At 35.7% G+C, this 16,353-nt stretch overlaps 1 protein-coding gene across 1 annotated transcript in view; it reads left to right on the top strand.

Moving 5' to 3' along the window:
• Positions 1–975: 975 nt before the first annotated feature.
• LOC141914242 (uncharacterized) overlaps positions 976–16,353 on the top strand; it is a 142,405-nt gene continuing 127,027 nt past the window's right edge. The window contains exon 1 of the mRNA XM_074805510.1: positions 976–998. The gene's annotated coding sequence lies outside the window, so the exon portion shown is untranslated. The remainder of the gene's footprint in view (positions 999–16,353) is intronic.

Genomic DNA, 16,353 nt, shown 5'->3' with positions numbered 1-16,353 from the left:
CAGATTGCTCTCAATACTTTTAATACGAATACGAACATTCATTACACTCCAACCACTTCTATGGTATAGGGCGGAGGAAAAACAGTATTCATTTAGGAGGTAAATGAAAACGTATTTCAACCCTTACAATACCACTACCGTATGTCATACGGTACAAATTGGCAAGCTAGCATACCCGTAACGTATGTGATACAGTATCACTTAACCCTTCTAGAAGGGCATATCTATCAGTATCAGCCGGTGCTGCAATCTGCATAAAATCCAAGATGGCAACAGCCAGGAAAAAACAATTTGGCTGGATGAAACGGTTCAGCAGCTCGTATATGATGCTGACAGTGATGCTGGTGACTAGGAATTTGGTAGTGAACAAATTGAGAACACACACATCAATCAGACCGGACAAGACACGAGTTCATTCTTGAATTATACACGTCCGTAGTCATCAGGTTGATAACCTAGAAAATATAGCTTACGAATTGAAGAGCGGAAAAACATTTTCACGGATTTGTTAAGATTTTTTCTTTCAAATGTCATTGACGACTTAATTCGTAAATTTCTATTCCACAACTAGATAAAGTCCTGTTTAACCGATTAAACATTCTCAATCGACCTTTATAAACATCTCGAAGTGCACGCTGTTGACATGCAACTGAATTATCGAGTAGATTTCTTAAATACTATATTTCAGAGTTAGTTTATTCGCGTTTACTTAATTCAGTTGGTCTCTAGTAACATCTGCTGGGTCGATTATGCAATAGGCAATAACTGCCCTGACTGATAATGATATCAGAACACGTCAATTTCCCACTTGTCAGGCTCACTGTTATAGGTATCAAAGCCACAACTTACGTTATTGCCAGATGAAATAAAAAAGGCTTTACAATATTTTGTAATAAAGGTTTTATTTATGGGAAACATATGTTTGGGGATAACGTTCTTTCGGATGCCTAAGCAGACTCCAGGGACGCATTCGGAGTAACAAGTCTTGGAAGTCAAAGGTAAGCGTCGTTTTGTAATTTTCAAACCAGGGGTGTGACCCACTCGGTTACAGTGATTTACTTAGTTACCCCTGTGACTCGACCTTTCTATAATGTTTTAGTGATATAAGTATTAAACGTTAGATGATGTTTGAGTGAATCAATGATTCTAGTAAGTAAAATTTGCAGAATTTGCACTGATGTTGCCCAGCTCAGTCGAAATCATCATTCATCATCGCCGTCGTCGTCTTTGTTTTCTCCATCATCGACATCAACATCGACATCAGCGTCTTATATTCAGTTGACTCCTGATTCAGGCGCCTTACAATCAGCTCACTCCTGACACCAAAGCGGATTCATTTCGATACGAGCTAGTTTCAGTTCAAAGACATTAAAATCAGATCTAGAATAAATGTTCTATAGGCAAGATAAGACGGGCCATCAAGACGTAGAATGATATATTTCATAGATAATAATAATAATAAATATGGATTTGTATAGCGCAGCTTTCCATGTTAAAAAACAAAGTTCAATTGCGCTCCAGGGAATAGTATTAGCTGAATAGTTTTGTTTTGATGTGAGATTTGAACTGTATATTCTCTTGAGTCGATGAACTGATTCCAGAAAATAGGTGCGTGGGATGAGAAGGCTCTGCCGCCAAATGTAGATGAGCTGAATGATGGTCCTGACATTTTGAATTGGTAAGATGATCGAAGTGTTCGCCAGTGATTAGATCAGCAATATAAGCCGGTGCTATTCCGGTAAGAGCTTTGAATACTAACAGTAGTGTTTTGAAGTCAATTCTTGCTTTTACTGGTAGCCAGTGTAACTGCATGTGCGCCGGAGTTATATGCTCTCGTTTTGGGGTGCGCAAAACTAATCGTGCTGCACAGTTTTGTAATTTCTGTAAGTTTCCACACAAGTCACTGGTTATTCAAGCCAGAAGGCTATTACAGTAGTCCAGCCTAGACAAGACAAGAGCTTGGACAAGTGCCTTGGTAGCATTTCTATTCAGATTCTTTCTAGCTAATCCAATGTTACGAATGTGAAAATATCCGCTTTTCAAAACCGATTTCACATGTGCACTCAAAGACATTTCATGATCGAACATAACACCGATATTGCAGATCGGCGACTTTGAAACAGGGACACAAACACCCGCGACCATGAGAGGTTCAATGTCGGTAATATTGAGACGCTGCGATGTACCTAAGAGAAATACCTCAGTCTTTCCAGCATTTGCTTTGAGGAAATTGTCGGTATACCATTTATACACCGCGACCAAACACTTCTCAACATTTGACAGTTGTTGATTTACACGTGATGGATCATGAATGGATTTAATTGCCTTGTACACTTGGTTGTCATCTGCAAATCCGTGTCTATCAATATCAAATGATTTTATCAGTTCACCCAGAGGAAGCACATAGATAAGAAAGAGTAAGGGGCCCAACACTGAGCCTTGTGGTACCCCACACTTTAACTCGTATGAATCAGAGGCGTGGCCGTTAACAGTAACATTCAATGTCCTGTGGGTGAGGTACGACTTGAACCATTGTATTCTTCCATCGATGCCTAGGTAATGTTTGATGGGAGAGAGTAACACAGTGTGATCTACCGTATCAAATGCCGCACTAAGATCGAGTAGTATCAGTATCACATTGAACCCTGATCGATGAGGGTACGAATGTCATCTTGCACCTTGAGCAAAGCTGTCTCTGTGCTATGCCTTGATTTATAGGCTGATTGCAAGACATCGTGAAGATGGTTACGATCCATGTACTCACGCAGTCGACTGGCTACAACTCTCTCGAGAACCTTAGACACAAATGAGAGATTACTAACTGGGCGATAGTTCTGGAGAGACTCAGGATCCAGAGATGACTACTTGAGAATTGGTGTTACAATTGCTACCTTCATGGAATCAGGTACAGATCCACTAGCCATTGACAAATTCACAATGTAAGTCACAGCTGGCAATACACAATCCACAACGTTTTCGAATAACCAAGTCGGAAGTGGATCAAGTGCGCACGATTTGTTTGGAGCGCTCATGATGATTTTGCGAACTTCATCATCATCTGTTTGTTCAAACTCGTTCATTATACACTCAGATCACGCCTATGCTGGTGTGTTTCAGCATTATTACCCTCCATATCCACGGTATGGTCAACCTATCCATATCAGATGCAACACACAAGAAATGATAATAAGCGAGGATTCAGTTCCTTTTCGAAGTTTTTATTATCGCAGTTTTCAATAGTATTGTTGTGTTGTGTCCATTTTATAACCGTAATTCTTGGAATTCTGAATTCTATAGGCCCCTAATCGTGTGGTACAATGACCTTTCAGAGTTCTTCTTTTTTAGCGAAGAAAAAAGTGTTATTCGTAAAACCTTCGCAACTCACCATTGAACGAGACCATCGAAATCGAGTTAAGGTGTTTTTCTAACTTTCATATGTTTTCTAAAAAGCTCCTCTTGTTTGCTCTCGTAATGTTTGTGGTTGCTTCGGATGCGTACTCCGAAGAAGCTGCGCGCAAGTTACTAAAACTATTTTGAATCGCTGTATTCTGTGTCCACGTTTTCCCTTAAATCAAATTGGTCACTGTTTGAGACGTTACATGGGCGCGTCTACGAGATTGAAATGATGTACCGTAATTTTTGCAGATTCACGACGATTTCGTCAAAGCAACGGACATTGTAAAGGTGGTTACAATGGAGATGATGCTGGTAGCGGAAGAGGAAAAAGTAATTGATAGTCAAACCTATTACGTTATTGAAATTGGTTTTGAAACTAGTTTACGTTCAATTGATTCTTCTATCTAGGAGGCACAAAACGCGCATGCTATAACCCTCATCTGTGCACAGCGTGGTACCCAGGCCGTTAATAGCTGAGACAAGCGGCATTTTTTGAAAAGTGCCCTCTTTACAAACATTTTTGTTATCATCCAATAGAACAGCCCCTTTTTCAAAAATTATAATGTTAGATACGGCCCTGCATTCGTGTTTCTTTTGTCAAATATCATCCAAGATTTTTACCAATAAAACTTGGAGATTAAGTAATAACCGGGTACTGTTCGATGATTATTTAAATTTCCCAATCAAGTTTAGACGGGATTTTGAGAAATTTTATATTTTGGATACATTTGTAAGCTATTCAATGGTTGGCTATGCATAGTCCTTATTAGTGCATACCAAATTACGATAAATTTTGTCATATCCAAGTTTTCTATTGAAACGATAATGTCGTCAGAGTACTACTGCATCAAGTTTTACCTCTAGGCCAGGGATACGCGTATAGTTTATGTAATCCGCACGAAACAAGCACGAACTCGCATGTAACATTTTGCAATATTTTCAACTTCTATAACGTCGCTGTTAACAGACTTGCCGGAACAGAGAGATTTCCTATTGGACATTTGCACTCAGTTCCATGTTCGTAACTAAGTAGTAAATGTTCACATCTTTTACTGGGACGAGAAATCCGTGAGTATTTCTGTCTGAAAATCCGCTATAGAAATTCAGTCAAAAATTACTATTGATTTCAAGGATTTGTTCACTTTGCACACATAGAACCGGTATTCAATGTGTACTGTGCATTGTGATATTCTGTAAATTACATTCCTACACCTCCATAAATTACTACGCACACTCTAAATTCATCTTCAACAAATCGATGGTTTCCTTTTCATTTATTGTTTATTTTCCCATCACATCACACACAAACACAAATACGAATTAATTTTCCTTTCCTTCGAATTCACGTTTCATCTTACTATAGTGCTTGATGAAAAACATTCAGTAAACAAAACATAACGAACTTGATCGAGATTACAATAAGATACCAAATAATACCATCCAAGATTCATACTTCGTATACACTGTTACCTGTAGTATTTCCACCTTAATTTGACGATCATCTCAATTATAAGTGTCGTCATTGTGGGAGGTCAGCTGTATTTTTTAGGCCAGCCTTATGCTGAGCCTATTACTATACAAATGGAGCGAATAAAATGACATGGTTTCCAGAGCAAAGGCTTTTTTACTGTGCAACTGAGCAAATCGTTCATTAAAGCATTATCCATTCTCCAAACTCTACGTAACTGAATTTTGAAGAGGGCCTCGTTAAAATTTATAGGAGCTTCTTCGCGAATGTCGGATCGCAAATATGTTTTGAAACGCCAATCAGAAAGCAAAGACTCATCTATGATTGGCTAAGCAACAGAAATCAGCAGGTGTTCACGTGAACCCGCGGTATCGTCTACCGTTTTACTTCCGGGTTATATTTTAAGATCTAAAATTGTATTTCAGGATCGATTTCTGTGAAAGCATTAGTTGATTTGGTTTTTGGGAGGATTATTTTTTTTAGCACTACGGAAAATATCATTGACCTTTGTGCAAAAATAGCTTTTTCTTAAATCGGATAGTCTTGATATGCAAATTAGCCATGTGCTAAAAAAATATCAAATCCAATTCAATTTTACTTTATTAAACAAATAAAAACATCAAATCCAATTCAATTTTGTTTTATTGAGCAAATTTCAAATAATGTAATACTATTCCGCATTAAAATATATAAGACCAAGGGAAAAGATTTATCTGAGGTATTTGTTCCGGCCAGATCCATTCGCTGTCTGGGCTACTTTTGTAATCTACGATTGTATTGTGTAAATTATTAGATATTGACTCTGATCTGGGAGTGTATTTTGACAAATTTAACCCACAAAATGCATCATCATTTGCCATTTTATGAAAAGCTGCCAGGCTAGCCATAGTGCCCCTTGGGGCTCTTGTTTGTAGAAATTCTACAATTAGATAAAAATTACACCACGTGCCTAACCTATTCTGAATAGGTTTAGCACGTGGTGTAATTTTTATCTAATTCTATTTATTTGTATTTATTTCTATTTATTTGAATTGGCCTTAATGGAATCGCTAGTAGGCTATTGTTGTATTGTATTTGCATTTCATACTAAATCGAAGCTGACACAGTTCATCAATATCCCCCCTCGTTATTGAGACTTAAGCCGCGATGACACGGACACGTTTTGGCCCGGGCCAAATTGGCACGGATCAGGGTCGGGCCAAATTTGGCTAATTAGAGAGCGCGTACACACGCAAACCATTCACTCGATACTAAACAATGCCTAAACAAAGCAAAGTGGATCATTTCCGGGCCAGTTGCAATTCAAACGCAATCATTTGTCTGGTGCTAAAATGTTGCTCGGGCCTGGTCCGACAGGCTCGGACCCATTTGGCACCCGTGTGAACACTTGTTCCGGGCCAATCTTGTACGGGCCAAAAATGCTCGTGTGATCGCGGCTTTATGCGAGGTGTTGCAATCAAGTTCCCTTAAGATGAAGCTATAAAGCAGCAATAACGGGTCTTCAGCCATAGCTGGTTTAAGAAGGTTTATTTTACTTTTTTGTCCCCAGGTGGCGATTCTATTCATAAGTAATAAACAATTACGCTTTTATTGTTAACTTCAACGACTCAAATGAATCTTGAATTTTCATGTATACTTTCACAGGATCTAATGCTATAATATTCTAACTGCGTTTATAGAACGTATATAGCATACCACGCGATGAGTTCGATTTTCATTCTATTTCCCCCACTAATGCCCTGATTTCAACCGCGTAATTGGTTATCTAAGCTATTCTTGGGCAAAACGATATCCGAGAAATATGATATTTATTTTGAAGTCAATAACTGCAGTACATATATTTCAATATTAAGTAATCGGAATTGGCGCGCATTTGACTTTCTGCAGCGTGGTGGTTAGATGTGTTGTGAAATCATTTATGTGAGATTCTAAACTATGGATGTAAGATTGTAATGGTTGTAAGATTTACAAATTTGGAGTATACACCAGTTGTCTCGCTGTTATTACCAACTAGCGACCGTGCGTTGTGTGCGAACTGAAATGACGGCTTTAGAAAATGTATCGGTTGCTGGCGCCGAAATTCTCAATGGATCAGACCTGACGACTACCACTGATAATGCAAGGTTTAAACCGAATTCGCGGTGTAAGTTTATTCATCACGCTGGTTACAAACCGTTTCACGTAAATCTGTATCTACAGATCACGACGTATGTTATAGTCAGCATTGCCATCTTTGGCTTCGGAGGAAATTTACTGTCTTTTATAATTCTCAGCAAAGAACGTCCTAACAATACCAGTATATTTTATTTGAGATTATTGGCTATTGTGGATACGTGTATTTGTTTGTCTTCTATGGTATTCGACTTTCAATATCGGCTCCACAATCACACACTCATACTGGATATGACAGCCGAAATAAACCAAGTTATGAAGCGCGTGTATTCATACACTCAACACATTCGACTTTTGTTTTCGTGTATCAGTGATCTAATAACACTACTAATAGCTATTGACAGATATATAGTAGTTTGTTGGCCCTTGAAAGCTGTAGGAATCATCACATTTACGAGAAGTTATGCCTACATCATTTTTGTGGTGGCAGTTACCGTTGTTGATGAGTCGAGAAATTTTTCTTTTTGGTTTTGTCGCCCGCGACAATTCATTATTTTGGTTTATATTTTGTTTTAGTCGCCCGCGACAATTTTTTTTGTGTGGTTTTTTTGCCCGCGACAATTCAATATTTTGGTTTTGTCGCCCGCGACAATTCACCATTTTGGTTTTGTCACCTGCGACAATTCATTATTTTGGTTTTATTGCCCGCGACAATTTATTATTTTGGTTTTGTCGCCCCGACAATTGTTTTTTTGGTTTTGTCGCCTGCGACAATTCATTAGTCTGGTTTTGTCGCCCGCGACAATTCAATATTGTGGTTTTGTCGCCCACGACAATTCATTACTTTGGTTTTATCTCCAGCGACAATTCATTATTTTGGTTTTGTCGCCCGCGACAATTCATTAGTTTGGTTTTGTCGCCTGCGACAATTCAATATTTTGGTTTTATCGCCCACGACAATTCATTACTTTGGTTTTATCTCCAGCGACAATTCATTATTTTGGTTTTGTCGCCCGCGACAATTCTTCTTTTGGTTTTGACGCCCGCGACAATTCATTATTTTGGTTTTATCGTCCGCGACAATTCAATATTTTGGTTTTATCGCCCGCGATAATTCATTATTTTGGTTTTATTGCCCTCGACAATTCATTATTTTGGTTTTGTCGCACGAGACAATTCATTATTTTGGTTTTATCGCCCGCGACAATTCATTATTTTGGTTTTGTCACCCGAAGAAAATTTTGAAGACGCTTTGATCAATTACCTTGATCTTTCGTTTATATTTGAATCTACCAAAGGCCCATCAGCATAAGAAAATTGGGTGATCTGACTCAAGATGGCCGTCCTATGACCTTTTTAGTGCCCAAAATGTCAATTTTGGCCAGAATTCAAGGTCCTGTAGCTTCCTATTGGTTTGCCATTTCTCATTGCAATTGCTGATGGATATTCTTTAGAGAGGGATGTTTTATACCTGGGACAGGTATTTTTGATCAGCCAATTATGACGCAATTGGCGGCCATCTTGGTGTCATCAGTACTCATTCGTAGGTGGGAAAAATTAATTGATACCTAAGCATATTGTGTTACTATATTCAATTGGAAAGTTGTAGCCCATAACGTGTTGTATGATTTTGGTGAGTTTCAAGGTCATTGGTTTTTGTGTGTGGCCATCAGGGGACGTTGAATAATACAATAACTTAGTATCGCTATATTATATTTGTACCAAGGCATATTTTGTTACCATGATCAATGGCAAAGTTGTAGTTCATGACATCGTCTATGATTGTGGTGAGTTTTTAAGGACATTAGTTATTCCATATAGTCACCAGGGGGCGTTGAATAGTAGAAAAGCTTAGTTTTTCCTTATTAGATTGGTACCTAGGCATAGTTTGTTACCATGATCCATTGCAAAGTTGTAGTTCATGACATCGTCTATGATTGTGGTGAGTTTTTGAGGACATTAGTTATTCCATATAGTCACCAGAGGGCGCTGAATAGTAGAATGGCTTAGTATTTCCTTATTAGATTGGTACCTAGGCATATTTTTTACGGTTCCTGAACTTCGCTGAAAAAGCTGAAACACTGAAAAGCTGAAACGCTGAAATAAAAACGCTGAAATTTCAGGGAATTTCCGAAAAACGCCGAAATTTCAGGGAATTCCCGAAAAACGCTGAAATCGTGCTAGGTACCGACAATACACGTTTTGAAATTTTTTCCGGGCCGGTGTCCGCTGACGAGTCCTGAACCGTGTTTTATGCTCTACCTTCGGTTACAGAGACATGCCTTAAGGTCGTCGTCATGATCGACTTGATCGATTGCGGATTGCGTGGATTGTTAGATGTGTTTTTTGCCATAGTTTTATGTGCATATACCGGTACGATCTAACAATGAAGTTATCACTTCATTTGAATAAATTCTTAATCACAGTAATATTAATTCACAATATTTTTTCTTATGTTTGGTGATTTCTTGCAACTTATCATTGCCAAGTCTCATACAAGTAGTAGCTGAATGAAAGTACAGTTAGGCTGAACCTGATAACCCAAATTAAGTGCTAGCATGGAACTAATGATTACTTTGATTCTATTTTCGGTGTCATTGAAATTCGTTAAGAAAGGTTCAACCGTCATAGTATACTGTACTTAGCATTGCTACAATTGGGTGCCATATTTCTACAATTTCTACAAGGAGGAAGGAATCTTTAAGTGTCTTTGTTCCCGGGTAGGGTACGGGGTAAAACCTGGTTCACTTTCTCTTTCGACTTGTCGGAGACTACTATCTGCAATGTATTGCATGCTTTGATGTGTCTGGCCTATAGGAGTCGAACGATATTTTTTTCCCATACACAGGCTTGGCTTTAGTGTAGATGAAGGCTAGGCACTGCACATTGTGGATTGACTGGAACTCTTAACTCACAAAATTAAACGAGTCAACAAGAAAGATCCAATAATTGGACATTTGTCTAACTATATTATTTAACAGCTTGAAATAAAACAACACATTCTGCAAGAGTATACAAAGGAAATCAGTTCTTACATTATATCAGAATCAATAGTTCGCTTAACTCTGGCTAGAATTCTGGTTCCATTGCTTCATATTCTAATGAAATCCACTAGTATACCTTAGAATATCGCTTAGCTTAAGACTAAAAATTTGGTACCAGGAAACAGGGAAGAAAAGTGGGTGTACTGAACATCCGCAATTGACTTATTTCTCTCAGGTTGAATCAAGTTATTATTGAAATAGCATTCGAATAGCCATTTTATTTTTAAAAATTGTGTCGTTCAGCTATCCTGCTGCAAATTTCGCAGTTGAAGTTTACTGGTGCCATCTGATTTCTCAGTATCTCAAAAAATTTGCACATTCTAAGCCTGAATCTAAAAATAGAAAAAGGTGCATTTTAGTCGGATATAAAAGAATAGTGGCTAATGCACCCTGGACTATATAGCCTATGGGGTGGGCCTAGTTTGAAAGCACTGAGGTCCGAGAGAACAGCACTTAGTAAATAAATACTGAAATTAAACTTACAAAACACCCAGTACTTGAGATGATGTACTTGACAAGAAGTGTCACCAGCTAAGCAAATCAACTTTGTCTATGACTCCTCCTTTTATAGATTCAGTAGTAGTCTAAAAATAAGAATCGGTACATTTTTCTAACAGTTGGTATGTCATTTCTTCAAAAAAACTAATTATTATCACGCCACAGCAAATAAATTATTCACATTTGTTGAATGGTTAGCCCGATTTAGATTAATTGGTTGACGCTAATCAGTATGACCCATACGTAGGGGCCTACTGCATGCCATTGGCGTCAATCCATTCCATTCCATTCCACAGTGAATTAAAAAGAAATTTAGTTAGATCCCTTTTGTCCAAAAGCTGCATCATTTATATAACTAGCTGTCAAATTTAATTTACCTCCTTCAGAGAATACCATAGTGACATAGTCCGTCGCCCATCAACGTGTTGACAAAAGAAAAGTTGCTGCATGTTTTATACATGAACGTTCAAATAAGATATTTTGCGTCTTGCAGGGAATATTGAGCATAGTGTTTAAGTTGGCTTGCACGGTTTGTGAATGGGTTTTCCTCATTATGCTGCCTGTATGCATTAAAAATCCGGATTTCAAGCGAATTAATTTGTCCAACAAGTGGCCCTCTAGAAGTATACTCCACACATACTGTCCATGCATGTCTCTGTAACCGAAGGTAGAGACTAAAACACGGTTCAGGACTCGGCAGCGGACACCGGCCCGGAAAATATTTCAAAACGTGTATTGTAGGTACCTAGCACGATTTCAGCGTTTTTTGGGAATTCCCTGAAATTTCGGCGTTTTTCGGAAATTCCCTGAAATTTCAGCGTTTTTATTTCAGCGTTTCAGCGTTTCAGTGATTCAGCTTTTTCAGCGAAGTTCAGGAACCGTATTTTTTACTATGATCAATTGCAAAGTTGTATTTCATGACATGTACTACGATTGTGGTGAGTTTTAAGGTCATTGGGTTTTGCATATGGTCACCAGGGGGCGTTGAATAGTAGAATAACTTAGTATATCCATATTAAATTGGTAACGAGGCATATTTTGTTATCACAATCAATTACAAAATCATAGCTGCTCACATGTTCTATGATTGTGGTGGGTTTCAAGGTCATTGGTTTTTGTATATGGTCACTAGAGGGCGTTATGTATTGAAATTGTTAGATTGTTGAGCATTTGAAACCACTGCCCAAGTGAGCATGGTGTCCCTGGACCCCTAGTTTGGTTTTGTCGCCCGCGACAATTCATTATTTTGGTTTTGTCGCAAGCAACAATTCAATAGTTTGTTTTTGTCGTCCGCGACAATTCATTATTTTGGTTTTATCGCCCGCAACAATTCAATATTTTGGTTTTAACGCCCGCGACAATTCATAATTGTGGTTTTATCGCCCGCGACAATTCATTATTTTGGTTTCATCGCCCGCGACAATTCATTATTTTGTTTTGTCGCCCGTGACAATTCATAATTTTGGTTTTGTCGCCCGGGGTTTTGTGGGAACATTAAGTGTTAAGGTTGTTTTGGAAATTTACTCGGTCTGGTATATTTTGGATTACTGTATATGTCATTTGTCAGGACATTAAACAGAAGACGACTTAGGATACTACCTTGCGTGACTCCACTAGTTAGACCGTCTCATTCCAAGATGAGACGTTCCGTTGATTTCGGTTACAAGTTTCCGTTCAGAGATAACTGCTGTGCCATTTGGGCGACCTATCATTGATACTGTTTCCTAATAGCCTGTTCAGTAATTGCTTATGTTGAGCCTTATCAAATGCTTTACTCATATTTGTAACTCAATTGTCAAATGTTTTTCTGAAATGATTCAATAAAACTGCGGGTAAATAAAATAGTTTAATGATCCGATTTTGAACTGTTTTTGATTAGTGGCTGTGGATTTTCAAGTGATCAATAGACGCTGCACGCCGCTCCGTTCGTTGCGAGGAATATCAATCGTCAATTTAAGTTTCACGACTATACAGTGATAATATATTGGTAGCCCACTGTTATGGGTTAGATCGAGTGGGCTTTTATGGTTGTTGAATGAACCACAGTGTCGTTACTGTGTTTAACCGTCGTATATGAACTTTTCTATAGATTTACATTTCCTATTTATCATAATCAAATGACGTGATTGTCAATGAATAAAGAATCAGCAGAGAAACAGTAATATACATATATAGAGTAACAAAAATTGTGTATTTTATTTACAGAAAACATACCGTACTGTAGCGGTTGTAGTGTAAACATATAAAATAGTAATTCAGGTAGTGACTGCTGTTGTCCATAGGTAGCGTAGTCGTAGTCACTCTGCTGTGCCAGGGCGCTCGCTACACGGGTCCGCCTGGGTCGACCGCACTCGGGTAGTGAATACGGCAAGGAGACTCTTGTCTTCCCCAGGAAAGTAAATGATATAAAATATGTAGAATCTGTTCCTCTATTGAAAAATGTCGCTAAAAAGGGCGCTTAAGCAGTACGCTCTCCTCCAAACAGTCGCCTCCCTACTCAACGTAGCCTTAATCTGTGTGGCCAATACAGACCCCCCAACCCGCTCTCCTCGGAGTAATCCGCTTTAGGGGCTTTCCTCGGACGAAACTCGCAGTGTTGATTACTCGACGGATATGGCTACCCCCATTCCAAGTGCCCTCTCGCACATAGCTGTCCCCCGTCATCTCAGGAGCTAATTGCGACTCATGCCAGATCTGTCAAACTAGTCGTATGCATAAGTGTTATCGGTAGCGACGGTCAATAGGGGGATGATCCTCACGTAAAACTAAATGGGTGAGATGCAGCAGGAAAACAACAGAAATCCTCGTCCTTCCTTCCAGTGCCGGCGAATCAAATAAACGCAAGATTCGAAGTTTGATTGGAATGTAGTACGAATTATTAAATATATATATATTTTCTTATAATACAAAATTCATCGTTCTTGATGCCGAGGGGACATCACGTCCACACGCAAAATACATTGATTCTTTACATTTCGATATATAAAAAGAATGTTCCCTTCTTGGCTTGCAAAGCCTTGGTACAGACAATGTACGGTAGCATATAAGTAATATAGGTAATGGGCTTTCAAGCCAAAGGTCGAACGGTCGAGCTCATTAAAAAACAAAACATTAAAAGTAATTTAAAACGATAATATATTTTCATAACCGTGTGCATTTTATATTATAACTAAATATTTATTCTAAGATATCAATAATTTAAATTTAAAAAGCATATTGTATTAAATCAATTGGTCGCTCCGCGACCAATTGATTTATTTACAATACACAAATTCATATAATCAAATATATTTTAATAATAATTATTATTCTATTATTCAACTGAAATACACACGGTTATGAAAATATATTATAGTTTTAGATTACTTTTAATATTTGTTTTTAATGAACTCGACCGTTCAACCTTTAACCTGAAAGCCCATTACCCCTATTACTCTTAAAATAATCATATACATGAATAACATTTAAATTGACAGATTATTCAATATAAAAGTATATATTTACAACATTATTTCAATATTCATATTTGTGTGAGTTAGATTTTTAAACATTAAAAGTGTTAGTAAAGTGTGATTGAAATAATACATGATATAAATCATTGAACTTCTAAAATCAATTTAAAAAAAAAATTTGTTATTAAAATGGAAGCAAATAAGTACTACTGTCCAACATGTAATATCAATATAGATAAATCCCAAAAAGCAAGACACAATAAAACTAAAACACATTTAGAGAATAAATTGAAATTAGAATATGAAGATGATATATTAGAAACTAAATTAGATGAATTAAAGAATGAAAAAGAAACATACAAATGTGATGCATGTAATCAATCATTCAGTGATAAAAGATATTATAGTGAACATTTAAAATCTAAAAGTCATATTAGAAATAAGAATAATGATATTTTAGGTGAAGATTATTTTGATAAAGATAATGATAAGAAACATAAGACAATTAAAAGCATAAAAATAAATTAAACAATAAAAGACCATACATGGAAGATGTAAGAAATTATATTAATTCATTAGATAATAAAAAAGATATAGAGATAACCGAAGCATTTAAAAGTGATATTGTTCCAGCAGCTATTGAGTTTAAATTTCATAAAGGAAAAACATTAGAAGAAAATAAAAAACATTTAGAAAATATGAAAGAAATAATAAAAATAATAACTGATGTTGAATATCCTAAAATAAGTATTTCATCAAAAGTTAAATTCGTAAAATCTGAAGATAAACCAATATATAATATAAATTCTCATTCACAACATATTATATCTAAACAACATATAGATGATAAATTAGATAAATGTTATTATGAAGTAAAAACTAAAATAGAAGAGAAATATTTTGAAGGATCTGGTTTAATATTTGATGAAATAATATTTATGACTTTACATGTTTATAACACAAAATATAATAAGTTAACTAAATCGAAACCAATTGATGAAAATAATGTATCATATTATAAAGAACCAGATATTGAGTTATATCGAGTTATATTAAACTACCATTTAAAACTAATGCTGTTATAAATGTACAAAATGAAGATGATAAATGTTTTCTATGGGCTATAATAAGTTGTTTACACCCAGTTGAAGATTATAAACAACATAGTTTTAGATTAACTCATTATAAACAATTTGAAAATAATTATAAGATGGATAAGTATCCTGTTATAATTAAAAACATCCCAAAAATAGAAAGAGATGATATAAATGATATAAAGATAAATGTATTTAATTTAATCAAATTGCCAAATACAAAAGGTAACAACATAAAACATTATACATTAGAACCTTTATATCTATCAAAAGATTATGATTCAAATGATGTTATAGATATACTATATTATGAGAATCATTATATGTGGATTAAACAAATCGATTTATTTTTTAAATCAGATAATGATCACCATAAAATATATCTTTGTAGAAAATGTTTACATAGATTCAGTAATGAAAGTTCATTATAAAATCATAAACAATTATGTGAAAATCATGATTATTGTAAATTAGTTTTACCAAATGAAAAGGATAAAACATTAGAATTCAAAAAATATGATTACAAAAATAAAGTACCATTTGTAATATATGGAGAATTTGAATCATTAAATAAAGAACTAACTGATCAAGATAGAAAAGAAATATATTATAAGAGAAAGAAATTAAATTCTAATGAAAATGATTTTTCAGATGAACCACCAAAAACAAATACTATTAAAAAGATTCATCAATCAGCTGCTGCTTTCGGGTTATATATAAAATCTGATTATCCAGAACTAATTGAAAGTGAATATTATGATTACAGAAATGAAAATGTTATCAATCATTTTTGTGACTTATTAATTGAATATGAAATAAGATTTAATGAAAAGTTGAATAAGAATATAGAAATTATAATGACAGAAGAAGATAAAGAAGAAAGTTTGCAGATAAATGTTATTATTGTGAAAAGATATTTAATTATAAAATGTTGAATTAAAAAATGAATATGTTAAAGATGAAGTCTATAATAGAACATTGAATATTTGGAATCATTTCAAAATAGAAAATCATGGGCAATTATTTATGATTTATATTTAAAATCAGATGTATTATTATTAACCGATATATTCGAAAGGTTTAGAGATGTAAATCTAAAATATTTCGATATTGATCCATGTCATTTTTATTCTAGTCCAGGTTTAACTTGAGACTGTGGGTTAAAATTTACTGATATAAAAATGGATTTGTTAACAAATATAGATCAATAATTATTATTTGAAAAATCTATAAGAGGAGGTGTTTCAGGTGTATTAGGTGATAGATATTTCAATGTAAATGATAACCCT

The sequence above is a fragment of the Tubulanus polymorphus genome, chromosome 12, assembly GCF_964204645.1.
Source record: "Tubulanus polymorphus chromosome 12, tnTubPoly1.2, whole genome shotgun sequence".
In the NCBI taxonomy this organism is placed as follows: Eukaryota; Metazoa; Nemertea; class Palaeonemertea; order Tubulaniformes; family Tubulanidae; genus Tubulanus; species Tubulanus polymorphus.
This window is presented reverse-complemented; position numbering and strand designations above follow the sequence as displayed.